This window comes from Cricetulus griseus, chromosome 6 (genome assembly GCF_003668045.3).
Source record: "Cricetulus griseus strain 17A/GY chromosome 6, alternate assembly CriGri-PICRH-1.0, whole genome shotgun sequence".
Classification (NCBI taxonomy): Eukaryota; Metazoa; Chordata; class Mammalia; order Rodentia; family Cricetidae; genus Cricetulus; species Cricetulus griseus.
The window spans coordinates 8,778,713-8,793,604 of record NC_048599.1 but is presented as its reverse complement, the minus strand read 5'-3'; positions in this window follow the sequence as shown (position 1 = coordinate 8,793,604).

Genomic DNA, 14,892 nt, shown 5'->3' with positions numbered 1-14,892 from the left:
GTTCCCTTTATTCATGGTGGGAGGGAACCCAGTTCACAGGATAATGTTCCCCACTGAGGATGGCCCTTCCCTCCTCAGCTAGCAGTTTCTAGAGACTCAAAATGACTTACCTCTGGAATGATTCTAAGTTCCATGAAGTGTTCCATCAAAATTAACCACCAGTTTCCTGTGTATTCTATTAGTCTTCTGGTGGCTGAGCTTGCCTTTCCATAGTGCATGAAGAACAGCCATGGTTACCATTAAAAAGTAAATTAAATTATATTGTTCTCCTGCTTAAAATCCTCCAGTGGCTTCTAACTGTGCTTCTAATTAAGTCCATGCTAATTTCCAGGTCTTCTAAGCCCTGGATCACAGGGTCGAAGACTGAGCCAAGTCTCACTTGCTACCATAAGTGGGGTTTACTGCAGTGTAACTATGTCCATTCATTTACGTATTCATTTACGCAAGGTTTCCCTCTATATGGCAGAATTGAGTGATTTCACGAAGACCTAAAGACTTACAGAGTTTACCTACTACTGCCTGGCTCTGTGAGAAGGGGCTTGTTAGCACACTCCAGATGGCATACCCCTGTCTCCTGTGACTTCCCCTGGTTTGTGTCACTGTTTGTCATACAGCTAATAGTTTGTTTTCTCTGTGTTTCCATCAATGTCCAAGTTCTGTAGACTCCAGGATCTTTGTGTGTATTCATGTTGGTGTGTGTGTGTGTGTGTGTGTGTGTGCTTGTGTATGTGTCTTCCTCAGTTAATCTCCATTTTATTTGTTCTGACAGAACCTCTCACTGAGCCTGGAGCTCACTGATGGTTTAGTCTGGCTGGCCAGTGAGCTCCAGGGATCTAACTGTCTCTGCTTCCCCCTGGGAATGTAGACAGGCACCCCACCACATTTGGCTTTTTACTTCAGTGCTGGGGACTTGAACTCATGTCCTTATGCTTGTGCAGCAAGCACTTTCCTGACTGAGCTATACCAGATGACCATAGTAGATACTTTCTGAGTAGACTCAGTAGACACTTTCTGGGTAAGTTAACTTAGCAACTGGCTTCTGCATGGCAGTGCTGCGCTCAAGGCCAGCCATACAGGGTGCACTCATGCATTTGGTTCCCCAGGCTCCACCTGAGACCTGAGCTGGAAAACAAACATCTTTGGCCACAGTAACTTATTATCAGAGTCAGTGCACCATGAGGTGAGACTGCAGGTTCTGGAGCCCAGCACCTGTAATTCTGCATTTCAAAATGTAAGATGTTTCCCTTTTCTCCATTTCCTTTCTGCTCTGCGAGAATGACATGAGGCTGTCAGCTTCCCACTTATTATCTCAAATAGGCTATTACAGGGCAATAAGACTGTTGAGTGCAAAGGATAGCTGAGAAAGGGGCCAGTGAGATGGCTCAGAAGGTAAAGGCACTTGCCACCAAGCCTGAAGACCTGAGTTCAATCCCCAGAAGACACGGAAAGAGGTGACTCCAGCAAGTTGTCCTCTGGTACAGCACACACACACACACACACACACACACACACACACACACACACAGAGCACATGTGCGGGCTCATATGCACACATACACACATACCCTAAGCATAATTTAAAGACTTTTTTAAAGTTGAGAAAATTTAGATATGGGCTCGATATTATATGGTATTATGGTAATTCTTGGTGATGATGATATGGCCACATAAGTCTCCAGTTTTCTTGGAGAAATGTATTGAAACAGAATGGGTTGCAATGGCATGGCGGTCAAGATTTGTATTGAAGTGACTTAACTGCAACAATGGCAGAGGAAGGACCACATGACTCCCATTTTGCAGAAAGGAAGAGGAAGGCTTGATACTTCTGCACCCAACAGGGTCAGTCAACTCGAAGATGGTCTCCCGCTGTTCCCAGACCTCACAGGAGCATTGGGGGGAGGGTGAGGAAACTCACATGCAAGCCCTCCTCACTTCCTTGGCCACTCCCAGAGAGCCTAATGGGTGTAAGGCATACAGCTATAAGTCATGTGGCCAAAGATGGATCTGGGTGAGGTGACCCTCAACATTCTACTAAAGAACTTTGGGGGGCTCTGGGATGCTTGTGGAGAAGCCAGAACACACAAAGACATCCCAAGTCTTCTCCATGATAGCTCTTCCCGTCCCACCCTTCCTGCATCTCTGCCCTCCAGTCAGGAAGTCCAGGAACTAGAAAGCATCACAGGTGGGTGGGGACTGAGAGACAATGCTCTGCACAGTACCTCAAATCTGAGTACTTGACATCAGGTTTTCATTTTCGTTTCTCAGTCCTTCATCTTCGCGGTGTTCAATGAAGCCAAGAACATAAACAAGCAGATGGTCCTAGTGGGCGAGCGTCTGAGCGTAGTGCTGTGAGTGCCCACCTCGTTCTCCCCCTTCTCAGCTTGCGCTAGCAACATCCCAGCTTCCTGGCAAGCCTGAAGGCACCTTTCTGGCACCAGTGTGGTGAGTGACTGAGTGTGTGAAGAACTCAGGATCCGTAAACCTTTGCTGAGCTGCTTTCTGCTTAGAGTCTTGGACAGGAAAGATCTTGGTGACTGGCGGCCAGGAATCACTCATGACAACTGGGGGGTGGGAGTGCCCATGCTGGCACCAGGAGCCCTTGTGAGCTGTCCTGAGGATTTCCTTGTTCTCAGTAGCACTCTGCTGTGTTGGTACTTACAACTTCCTAAGGAAGGAGAATGGATCAGGTGACAGACGTCCCTCCTCCTTTGTGGAGTTTATTGTGTGTAAAGCATACTGTGAGCAACTGGTCACAGGCTTCCAAGGTCCTTTCTGCCTCCCCTGGGAATTAATAGCTGGCTTATTGCTGCTGACCGTATGTTACAGGCCATGCTTGTCAATCTTTAATTATTTAATGCTTCCAATAATCGGCTATTGTTTTGTTTCTCTAAGACAGGGTCTCATTACATAGCCCTGGCTGGCCTGGAACTCACTATATAGACCAGGCTGGTCTTGAACTCACACAAATTAGCCTGCTTCTGCCTCCTGAGTGCTGGGATTAAAGGTGTGCACCACCACCGCCCAACCTCAATCTTTTTTAAAGTGTGGGGTGTGTTGGGGAGGGGTGTTATAGAATGTTAGTTAAAGGTGTGTTACATTTGTTTATGCTGTGGGACATTTGTTTGAATGATGCAAAGATGTGTTGCATTCTTTTATGTTGCATTTGTTTAACATGTGAAGCCGGCTTACTTTGCCTATCTAAAACACCTGATTGGTCTAATAAAGAGCTGAACAGCCAATAGCTAGGCTAGGAGAGAAGGATATGTGGGGCTGCCGGGCAAAGAGAATAAATAGAAGGAGAAATCTGGGAGGGAAAGATCTAGGAGCAAGAGAAGGAGGACTCCAGCCTCTCAGCCACACAGCCAGACACAGGATAAGAAGGAAAGAAAGGATATACAGAAGTGGATAAAAGTAAAAGCCCAGAGGCTAAAGGCAGATAGGATAATTTAAGTCAGGAAAAGCTGGCTAGAAACAAGCCAAGCTAAGGTTGGGCATTCCTAAGAAAAAATAAGACTCCAAGTAATTTATTTGGGAGCTGGGTGGTGGGCCCCCAAAGAGCCAAAGAGTAAAACAAAATTACCCGCATCAGAGGGAAGAGACACGTGTGCTACAGTGCACGTGTCGGGGTTAGAGGACAACCTTGCAGAGTAGGTTCCTTCCTTGCACAGCGTGTGGGTTCCAGAGGTTGAACTCAGAGTATCAGGCTTGCCTGGCAAGTGCCTTTTCCTCCGGAGCCATTTCTCTCTGGCCTCTTTTTGGCAATCTTCTGGCAAGTGGTCTTTTTCTAGGTAGGTGAAATGACATGTCATAAACCACACACTTAAGTGATGGGTATGAAATTCAAGCTTGGTCTCTAGTTTTGTCTAGAGCTAACCACTGTGCAATGTAGGTGTTCCTATGTAATGTGCACATGAATAATTTAGAATATATATATATATATATATATATATATATATATATATATATATATTACAATAGTACATATGGTCATTTTTTCTCCTTTCAACAAGATGGCAGTCTTTTTAGGCAGAGAGGAGGGAAAGAGAGGGGAAGAGGAAGAAAGAGAGGGAGACTATGATCTTTTTATACCTGACATCTTTGGGTGCCAAGTGATTCAGTGGACAGTGGAATTAATACCCATCTCCCTGCTCCTCACAAGGTAAGATTTGGTGATGTTTGGAGACCATTCTGCCTATGCAGCCTGATGTGAGTACTGCTGGCATCTCAGGTGGTGGTGGTGGTAGGAGCTAAAGATGCCACTAAGTTTCTTGTTACAAGGGACAGCAGCCTGCACTGCAGGGATTTAGCCAGCTCCAAATGCCAACAAGGGCCAGCTGTGTTGTCGTGCCTGGCAAATGGTGAACACAGTATGGTTGTTCGATATGTATTTTGCTCAGTGTATTTAAAACCATCTACCAGAGGCTCTACCCTATAGCCGCTCCTCAGAGATGAGCATTGAGTCTGTACCAGAATTCTGGAAGCCTTTCTGATATACACAGACCTTTAAAATAAACTCTGGTCCATCTGGTTCATTCTGCTTTCTCTTCTCCTACTTTCCTAGTCAGTCCTTCCCAGGAAATGCTAATGTCTGCGTTTGGATGACAGATTTAGGCTAAAAACATGTCTCATAAAAAGCTATAAGAAACATTTGAAAGTTTAAAAAAAGTGTGAATTTTACATGTCTTTCTAGATGGGATTTAAAGCATACATTTTGGACTTGTTTAATGGCATGTAAACCTTCTATCCAGCTGCTAAACTTCCCGAAATGGATTCTGTCTTCTTGAGTTTAGGTTTTTATTTTATTAAGTTTTGGACCTGATTTCATGTAGCCCAGGCTAGCTTCAAACTTCTGATCTTCCTGTCTCTCCTTCTGGAGTGATGGATTGTAGGCAAGGGTTCCCAAGCCCATGGCCCAGTGAATTTCTGTTTTCTTTAGCTCTCTGTAGAGCATCCTGTATGGAGTAATCCTGGTACCTGTAGCAATGACCACGCCCAAGAGGTCAGAAGGTATGCAGACCAGGTATGCAGAAGGGATGGGATAAAAGAACTGGGAAGGAGGCTCTCGCCCCCCTTTAGGGGTTCAGGTCTGGTTTCAGAGTTCATCTGAGACTGGAGTTCTGGGAGTGCCAGTCTGGTTATTGGCTATGTCCGTGTACCATGTACATGAAATGCTCCCAGAAGTCAGAAGAGGCTTTGGATCCCCTAGAACTGGAGCTACAGATGGTTGTGAGCCACTATGTGGGTGCTGGGAATTGAACCCTGGTCCTCTGGAAGAGTAGCCAGTGCTCTTAACCACTGGGTCATCCCTCCAGTCTCCTGATATTTTCTAATGATTTATTTTCTTGACAAGAAACCTGAGGTTGCAGAGAGTCCTTGTCTTTAGGAATGTAGCTTATGTGTTGTTCTCTCACTATGAAATCTCATTTTGTATAACTGATAGTTGAGTTACTTGAATTCTTCTCCTTTGCTATACTCTTAAAGTCAGGAGCATGTAAGGGTACCAGACCTGGGAACATGGTCCATGAAGGTGTTGAAGGGGACCAGTGAGTGAGTGAGCAAGTGCATGGCCTGGACTGGACTAAAAACTGGCTTTGGGAATCATGCACTCAGAAATTTGTCATTGACTTCGTGCCCCAAAAATTCGACATCAAACTGGACACCCAGGCTGTGTCTGTCACTGTCAGAAAACACTGCTCTGGGGCATACAGCGGTCTTAACTTCAGTTTAGCTTTTGTTCTGGGTTCAGCTACCCACAGTCCATTGAAGTCTAAAAAAGTTACATGGAAAATTTCATAAGTAATCAATTTCATTTAGGCTTTAAGTTGTGTGCTACCTTGAGAGATCTCAAGGCACCCTGACTCATCCTGCCTGGGTGTGAATTATCCCTTTGTTTATGTCCTCACTGACTGTGCTCCCAACCCATTAGTCAGCAGTCATCCTGCTTATCATACCAATGCTGCTCATGATATGGCTGTGCTTACATTCAAGTGACCTCCTGCAGAAGCTCAGTGCTGTGTCATGGGCCTGTGCCACTCACGGCACACCAGTTCATAATGTAGGCACTGTGTCAGCTCCTACTGTCATGATGGGAGAGTATAGCAATAAGATGTTTAGAGAGAAGAGGCCTCAGGCCCCTAGCTCTGAGCACAGCACATGGTTCCCATTGTCCTGGCTGCTTCTTATGGTTGCAATTCCCTGTTCATGTCAACACAAAAAACACAGCTTACAACTCAAAGTGAAAGGGAAATGGATTATCCTGGAGCCAAATTTGAATGACTATGGCCAAAGGTCACCCCTGGTTCCACATTTCTGTTGTGGAAGCATTTTCAGGGAGTTTTAGAATAACAGAATAAAGTCATGAATACATTGGTATCCACCCATCAGGGAGATGGTTACAGTAAAATGGAGGAATCTCTCTTATAGCTTCAGATGTTGTCTGATGGCTTAGCTTTTGGTTAATAGGTCTTCAAAGGCTTTTATCTATTAAGATGTTAGTTCTTCCACAAAGGTGGGCAAGGGATGGCTATTCAGAGGACTGAAGTTAGACTGAAGTCAGCCACCCCCCCCCCCATAAAAGGACTGCAACATTTTAACCTTTCCATATCACTAGTTCTAACCAGTCCTGGCAGACAGGAGTTATCACTACTGTAAGAAAAAAGAGAAAAGACACAGTTCGGTTTGTGTAAAGGACACTGGCATGTAATTACCCTTCAAGAATGAAGCTAGAGAGATGTCTAGTGGTTAAGAGCAGTGACTGCTCTTCCAGAGGTTCTGAGTTCAATTCCCAGCAACCACATGGTGGCTCCCAACCATCTGTAATGAGGTCTGGTGCCCTCCTCTGGCCTGCTGGGCTACGTGCAGGTGGAACACCATATACATAGTAAATAAATAAATCTGAAAAAAAAAGAAAGAATGAGGCTTATTGTGAGGTTTATTGACCCAGTGTCCTCTGGACATGACAGGACTTTCTGTACTCATGTTCTCACAGCAGCTGTTGATGCCGGACAAGACCTGTACCAGATCAAGCCAGTCAGCACTCCAGCACGGAGAAGCTCATGATTCCCCACCCCTAACTGAAGAGCTATAGACAGTGAATGGCTTCTAGGACAGAGAGACTCAGTTTCCTTTAAGGGTGTGGCCCCTGCTGGCTCAACCACACCCCTGGGATGGCCCCATGAACATTAGACTTGATAGGATCCGGGGAAAAAAAAGAATATATAATGTTGTGTGTGGGTGGGGGTTAAGGGTGGATCTGGGAGGAGTAGGAAGGGGGAGTAGGGAATGGATATGATCAAAATATGTTGTATGTATGTATGGTGTTCAAAGAATAAAGATATTGCTTTTAAAAGAGTTTTATTAGGAGTTAGGACCCCAAGGGCATGATTGGGCTTTGGGCTGAAACTGTGTTAGAAATAAACAACAGCATTGGAAACAATACAGGCAGGTCTTAAAGGGAAGGAGAGACTTACCTTAAAACCTGGAAAAGAACTTCAGAGAGAGAGAGACAGAGAGAGAGAGAGAGAGAGAGAGAGAGAGAGAGAGAGAGAGAGAGAGACAGAGACAGAGACAGAGAGACAGAGACAGAGAGACACACACAGAGAATGAGCTGCAGGGTGTGTGGCTTGATTTCTTATGGCTGTGTCACTTAAAGAGGCTGGCCTGTGTCCTAACATTTATGTGCCTAGAATAATAAATGAAACTCTATCATAACTATCTATGACATACATAGAAACAAAACCCCTAGCTTATACATTATGGTTGGCTACTATAGGCGGTGAGGGGTGCCTCTGAATATACCTACCACAAGCCTGGAGAGATTGCTGTGTTTGTCCTTCAAGTCCTAATATCAGTTTTGATAACTAGTTGAAGCTGTTTACAGAAAGGCCCCAGCGGGAGGCCTTTTGGAGGTCTGAACCTGAGAAGCACTAACTGCCAACAACTGCCCTGTGGGAATTAAGGGATGGGGGTGTGAGGTTAATGGCCAGATGTTTAGGAGGCAGGAAAGATTTGAGTGTAACCTGCTGTTGGAAGGGTCAAGGCTCAGGGGTTGCAAAGTTTAAACTGAAGGTGTCAGAACTGTGGGAAGGAAACCCAGAGCACCACAGTGGACCAAGGTGACCTTTCTTTTCTGAGTAAAGCATAATCAGGCTTGTGGTTAAAAACTGTCAACCGAAAGGATAGATTAAAAAAAAATTAAAAAGTCCTCCAAATTTCTGTGGATTCTCAAGAATTACTAAGAGCTTCTCTTGACCCCAGTGATTGCTCTGAGTACAGAGGGCTGTCAGAGAGCCGGTTTGTTTCTGATTCGTCTCCTTCCAAATGGCGTCTCATGGAGAGTCTTGTAAAGTCTTGCATTCCAGACATCTTACTTCTGTGTATTATTTGGTGCAACAGAGCTCTGTCCTGTTCACCTTCGATGTATTTTCTTGTATTTTGCTTTTGATTCTGTTGAGATAGGCTCCCAAGTCTCAGGCTGGCCTCCAATTTGCTGTGCAGATGGGAAGAACCGGCTCCTTTGGGCCTCCTGTCCTGAGAGCTGGATGACAGGTGTGTGACACCATGCCTCGTTTATGCAATGTTGGGTGTCCAACCCCTGCACACTAGGTAGGCACTCTGCTAACTGAACCTCATTCCCAGCCCAGCTCTGTTTGGTTTTTAAGTGATGACTGCTCAGGCCATGCCCCCTGACGATCATGAATTTGTCATGATGCTGCCGAGACCCTCATGTGTCTTCCATGTGAGTCTATCATGCAGACAAAGTTTATTGAGCTGGTTAAGTCAGGCTGCCCCATATTCCTTTATGCCCTCTGTACAGGTAGTTACCCAGCGGTTCCATAGAGGACGGGTCCTATCACTGCAGAAGGAAGGAAGGAAGGAAGGAAGGAAGGAAGGAAGTAAGTAAGTAAGTAAGTCAGGCAGAGGCTGGTTTTCAGTGTTCCTTAGGTTCAGTCAGGGTGAGACTCACTGCAGTCTGAGAGTTTTGTGGTGTGTGTATATGTATGCGTATATATGTGTATGTATGTGTGTGTATTGTGTATATATGTATATGTGTGTATGTATGTGTGTGTATGTGTCTGTATATGAGTGTATGTGCATGTGTATGTATATATGTTTCTGTATGTCTGTGTAGGTGTATATGTATATATATGTGTATTGTGTATATGTGTATATGTATGTACATGTGTGTATGTATGTGCATGTGTATGTATATATGTGTCTGTATGTTTGTATATGTGTGTATATATATGTGTGTGTATTGTGTGTATGTGTATATGCATATATGTGTGTGTATATATATATGTGTGTATATGTGTGTATGTGCGTATGTGCATGTGTATGTATATATGTGTCTGTATGTTTTATATGTGTGTATGTATATATGTATGTATATGTATGTGTGTGCATGTGTATATGTGTATATATATGTGTGTGTATATGTATGTGTGTGCATGTGTATATGTGTATATATATGTGTGTGTGTATGTGTATGTGTATGCATGTGTATACATGTGTGTGTTGCACAAAACCCTTGCCTGACATAATAGTAAAGGGGAAAACACATTAAACCCTGCCTTCATCATTCTTAGCAGCAGAGCTCACAGTCACATCAGGGATGCTCCTACTAAGCCAGGCTGCTGAGATGACTCATCTGTTGGAGGCACTCCCTGCCAATCCTGAGGACCTGAGTTCAATCCCCGGATCCACGTGGTAGACAGAGAGCTCTGACCCCTGCATATTGATCCCACCTGTGCCCACTCCCCAACAAATGCAAACAAAATAAATAAAGTGAAATGTTACTTTCAAAGGTAGAAGAGAGTTGGCTCCTGGTTCAGACTGCACTCAGGCCATTGGTTTGGTGGCAGACATCTTTACCCACTGAGCCATCCTGCCAGCCCCTAATGTAGTTTTTGAAAAATCTCATATTTTCTAGCTTCCATCTCTGAAAGTGTCACTTGGTTCTTTCCTGGCGGTGGTTATATAATAACTGTTCTGATGTCACTCTGTTCACATGCCTTAACACTTGTTAGCTACATTATTGAATTATTCCTTGTTGACGTATAGCATTTATGCATCTTTTCATGGTCAGTAGTGATGATTTTTTAGTTAGTTGGCAGATAGTATGACAACTATGAACTTGTTGCCAGACATTTTGTCTCACAAAGGTTGCGGAAGTTCAGAAGTGTCACAGTCTGACCCATGGTGGACTTGCCTTTATTTCACACTGCACCTTGGACATCTTCTCCAGAACTCCTCCCTAGTGATCCCAGCCTGCTCTCCATTCTACTGCTCCAATGAACTGAGCTGTTTTCCAAGTCTCTTGGTGACCATGCTTATTCTCAGTGCTGTGTGTCTGCCTTTCGAAGTGTGTAGGGTGGTCTTCCGGGATGTGTGCAGGCGTGCCCGAGGGACGAAGCTCCTGCAGTAGAAGCTGTGTCCTGACCACCTTCACGTAGTCACCCATGGAACTTTGACCAGCGCTGTGAGTGCGGGGGGGGGGGGGGATTCTTAGAGGATATTCTTGAAAGATGCTATCAGGATGTGATAGCAGGAGTATGTGAGTATGTGTACACACACACACACACACACACACACACACCAGGAACCCAATTAAGGCTCTTGGCTTCTCTGTTGAATTATGGAGGAACTAGGAATGTTGCCAGTTTCCCTCTGAAGTGAAGAGACTCTAAGAAAACTGGGAGCCTGACAACTTTCCAATTCTACAGCATCTGAAATGCAGCCCTCTCCCCCTCCCTCCCAGAAACGGAGCTCAGAACTCTGGGCTCAAGTTTGCCGTTTGGAATGGCACTGGTGAACTCGGCTGCAGTCCTCTCAAGCCCAGCTGCTTCCTTTGCATTTTCTGCTTCTCAGCTTCCATACAGAGCCATGGAGGAAGGCACAGCACATCTCTTGAGTAGTCCATAGAAACACCCTTCCTAATGATTTCATTAATTATGTTGTTGGAAACACGTCTGTCCTTCCTTTGAAATAGCCAAGCATGGGACAGTTTGTGTAGATACCCTCCCCAGCCATACTAATTCATGGGCAGAAATGGTAAACCTTCCTCCACAGCAACCAGTATGGCTGTGGGCAGGTTTGCCCAGAGTGGCATTCAGTGGGAAATATTGGTAATTATAGCCAACAAACAGTCCTTTGCCAACAGAACATCTTTCTTAAAAACTCAACAAAAATAATTCTAGTGAAAAATACGAAGGCATGATCTGTGAAGTGCTGAAGACCCCTTGACCCAATCAGGCAGGCTTCTATGGAAGCGTTTGTCTAAAATACTCCGTAAAATGAGGCTCACTGTGGCACCTAGGGGAAGGGGGCCTGCTGGTTCTCCAAGTGCCAGCAGAAAGTAATACAATAACTAGGAAAAGAACTGAGACTGAAATGCCACTGAGGTCACAGAAAAGGACAGAAGGGGTGTGCAATGGCTACTGTTGGCTAGCAACTTGATGCAATCTAAAAACAAAAGTTACCCTATCACTAAATATAAAACAATGGAGGCAGGTTTGTTCACACTTGACTTACCCAGTGAAGGCCATCCTAGACTGTGTAGTGAGCTCAAGGCTAGCCTGGGCAATTTACAGAGATTTGGAAAAAGAGGGCTGGAGTTACAGCTCAGTTGCATGATTGCCCTATGGCTCACTCCCTAGAAACACACACACACACACACACACACACACACACACACACACACACACACCACACACCTCACACACACACACACACACACACATACACACACCTGTGTTATCACCCATGTATGTATAATCTCAAGTGTTATGGACTATCCATTTAAATACCTCCATCTGCATAATGCTACCTTCTCGAGTGTTGATTTTCTAAATAAATTGTCCACTTTCTATGCTTCTGAATTTTTATACTCAGAAACCATCCAGGGCATCTACCTGAGAGCTGAACAATCTGTCTTTGCCCCTTGAGGGTGGGCATTCGGGAGAAGCAGCTGAGCTAGCTGCCTGTCAGAGCCTACCCACTTTTACATGTTCCCCCTTCCAGGGGAATTGACATTCCCCTAGCGAATGCAGCTACTTTCATCTCAGACCTATGCTGTAATTAGTGAATTTCTTAATTACAGACTGCATGGATTGCTTTGTGCAGGGGAGGATGGCGAGGAAATGCTGCTGCTGGTGAAGACAGGGACCACAGTCTCCCAGCTGGTTTGAACTCCAGGTAGTCTGGCGGTCTCAAGAGGTGGAGGCTTCACATCTTAGAACATAACTTCTTACACTTCCGCTCACGACGACGACTTCATGACAAAGCAGGGTTATTATGTGTTATTTGGTGGGAATCTGAGAGCTCTGCATATCTGATTAAGCCACGTGTGGTACTGTATGTCAGGGGTGTGTGTGATGGGGGAAGGAAGAGCTTCCACTTGCTTTTTGAGTCAGGGTCTCTTACTGGCCTGGAATTGGTGAGGAGGCTGGCTGGTCAAGGAATTCTAGGGATCGTCTTGGCTCTATCCCCTGGGCACTGGGGCAGATATGTTCCATTGTGTCTAGATTTTTTTTTTTTTTTTGAGAAAGCATGGGCCTTGGGGTTTGGGGGTGGAACATAGGTCCCATGCTTGTGCTGTAAGACCTTTAATGATTGAGCTCTCTCTCCAGCTCTTTAAGAGTCTGATGCTGGGAGTGGAGAGATGTTTCAGAGGTTGAACACTGGCTGCTCTTCCAGAGATCATGAGTTCAATTCCCAGCAATCACATGGTGGCTCACAACTATCTATAAGATTTGGTGTCATCTTCTGGCTTGCAGACGTACATATAGACAGAACACTGCACACATAATAAATAAATAAATTTTAAGAAAAAGAGTCTGATGCCACTTTGAACAACTTTGTAGATGCCCTCAGCCTACTAAATATCCAAGTATAGTCTTCCTTCTCAAGGCAAGGGGATAAAGTTCAGAATAATCGGTTGCTTGGTAGTGACATCAGGGCCAAACCAGGCAGCAGCTAGAGGGTCAACCCGTTCAATGACAACTCTGGCCTGTCAGTCCACTGTTTGTACCAGACCATTGTTGTGCTAGTGGTGTGTATTTGGCAGCAAAGGGACAGAGCCAACCACAAGGTCAAGTTTGGGTCATTTATCCAGATTGTTGCAAGGAGGAGATGGCCAGCTGCAGGATGGGACAAGACTGTTGCCTTGGGGAGAATAGGGACATTCTACTAAGTTCTGGGATAAGTGCTGGACTGTGTGACTCCTCTCCCATACTGCTCTGTGACATCTGTGGTACAGTTATGGCTGGCACACACTGTGTGTTGGGTCCCTTTGCTAATGCTGTTACCTTCTCATGGCAGTGACAACACTTGGCCAAAGCAGCTTAAATCCCAGTATTCTGGTACATGCCTCTAATCCTGGCACTAGAGAAACAGGTAGATCTCTGTGAGTTCGAGACTAGCTTGGTCTAGATAGCCAGTTCCAGGCAAGCTGAGGCTGTATAAGAAAGGAAGAATTTATCTTGGTTCGGTTTGGGTGGTACAGTCCATTTTGGAGGGTGAGGTGTGGTGGTTAGTTCACCTTAGGCATGTGAGGCAGGAGAGTCACAAGGCATCCACGGTCAGGAAGCAGAGAGATGGACGATGGTGCTCAGCTCCCTCTCCCCTTTTTAATCCAGCCTGGGACCCCAGTCCACACTTAGGGCGTTTCTTCCTTCCTCAGTAAAAGCCCCCTGGAATCACTTTCAAATGCACTGCCAAGGTGTGTCCTCTGCTGGTTTCTAAACCCAAGTTCACAGTGAAGATCAATCAACTCAGTGGAGAAAACGTTGAGTCCCACTTGCGATGGGCTTTGGGCTAAAAGGAAACACCCCCAGAGGCTGTCCTGGGATACCTGCTTATTCTGTCCCCCACAAGAGCCTGGGACGAAAGGGATCTGGGATCCTTCACCAGGTTAGGGACAGGTCAGGGACATGGGTTTTATAACACCTGAAGAGCAATTCTTGAGTACTAGACTAAGGGCCAGTGTTGAAAGTGGGGTTTGTTTCTGTAACTTAACGAAGTTTGTGAGGTGAAACACCCGCCTCTCCCTGAGTGGATTTCTGGCGATGATCCATGGGATTTAGGGCTCTCTGCTGGAAGGGCAGAGTCTTGCAGCGGGAGGACACTCATTAGTGGAATCACTCTTGTGCTTAGGACTTCATGACCCTGAGGGGCATAAATCTGCATAGATGGCCTGATAAAGAGACAGCACACTGAGAGCCAGGATTTGTAACCCATGGGTGGGAGACTGAGCGGGGCGTCCCCTTCATTCCAGAATTGTATGGGACCCAGAACCTACCTCAGGGTCACAGCTGTCCATTCGTTATTTCTCTCACACATCTTTCTCCCTGCCCCCACCCGCTTCCTTTCAGTCTTGCAATCTCAGATCTACCCAAGCTAATTTTTAGAGCCTAGCTGGAAGACTGATACTTAATGGATGGCGGTGTTGCGGGTTACCCTGCTCGGACACCCCTTGGGGGAGAGGGTGAGAAGACTATGTTTTTAATGGATGGCAGTGTTGCGGGTTACCCTGCTCGGACACCCTTTGGGGGAGTGGGTGAGAAGACGCAGCACCAAGGACTCAGGCCCTGGGAGTCAGTGAGTAGCAGAGCACGCTGCAGACTCGTTTATAAGGAAGCTAGACCTGCCTTTATACCCCTCCCAAGGTCCTTTTGGCTCAGGCGGCTGACTCTGCTGCATTGTCCTTTTCTCATTGGTGTCTCTGGGCCAGGTGTCTCTTCATCAACAGTCTCTGGGAGTAGAGGCAGGCTTGGCTCAGGGAGGAAGTGCCTACCCACGCATGCTCATGCAGGCTGGCCTGGGCACCTGCGGCCTGGGTAGGCTGGCCACAGTTTCTCCTATGTGGGGGCATCCTGATCATGGCCCGAGTGT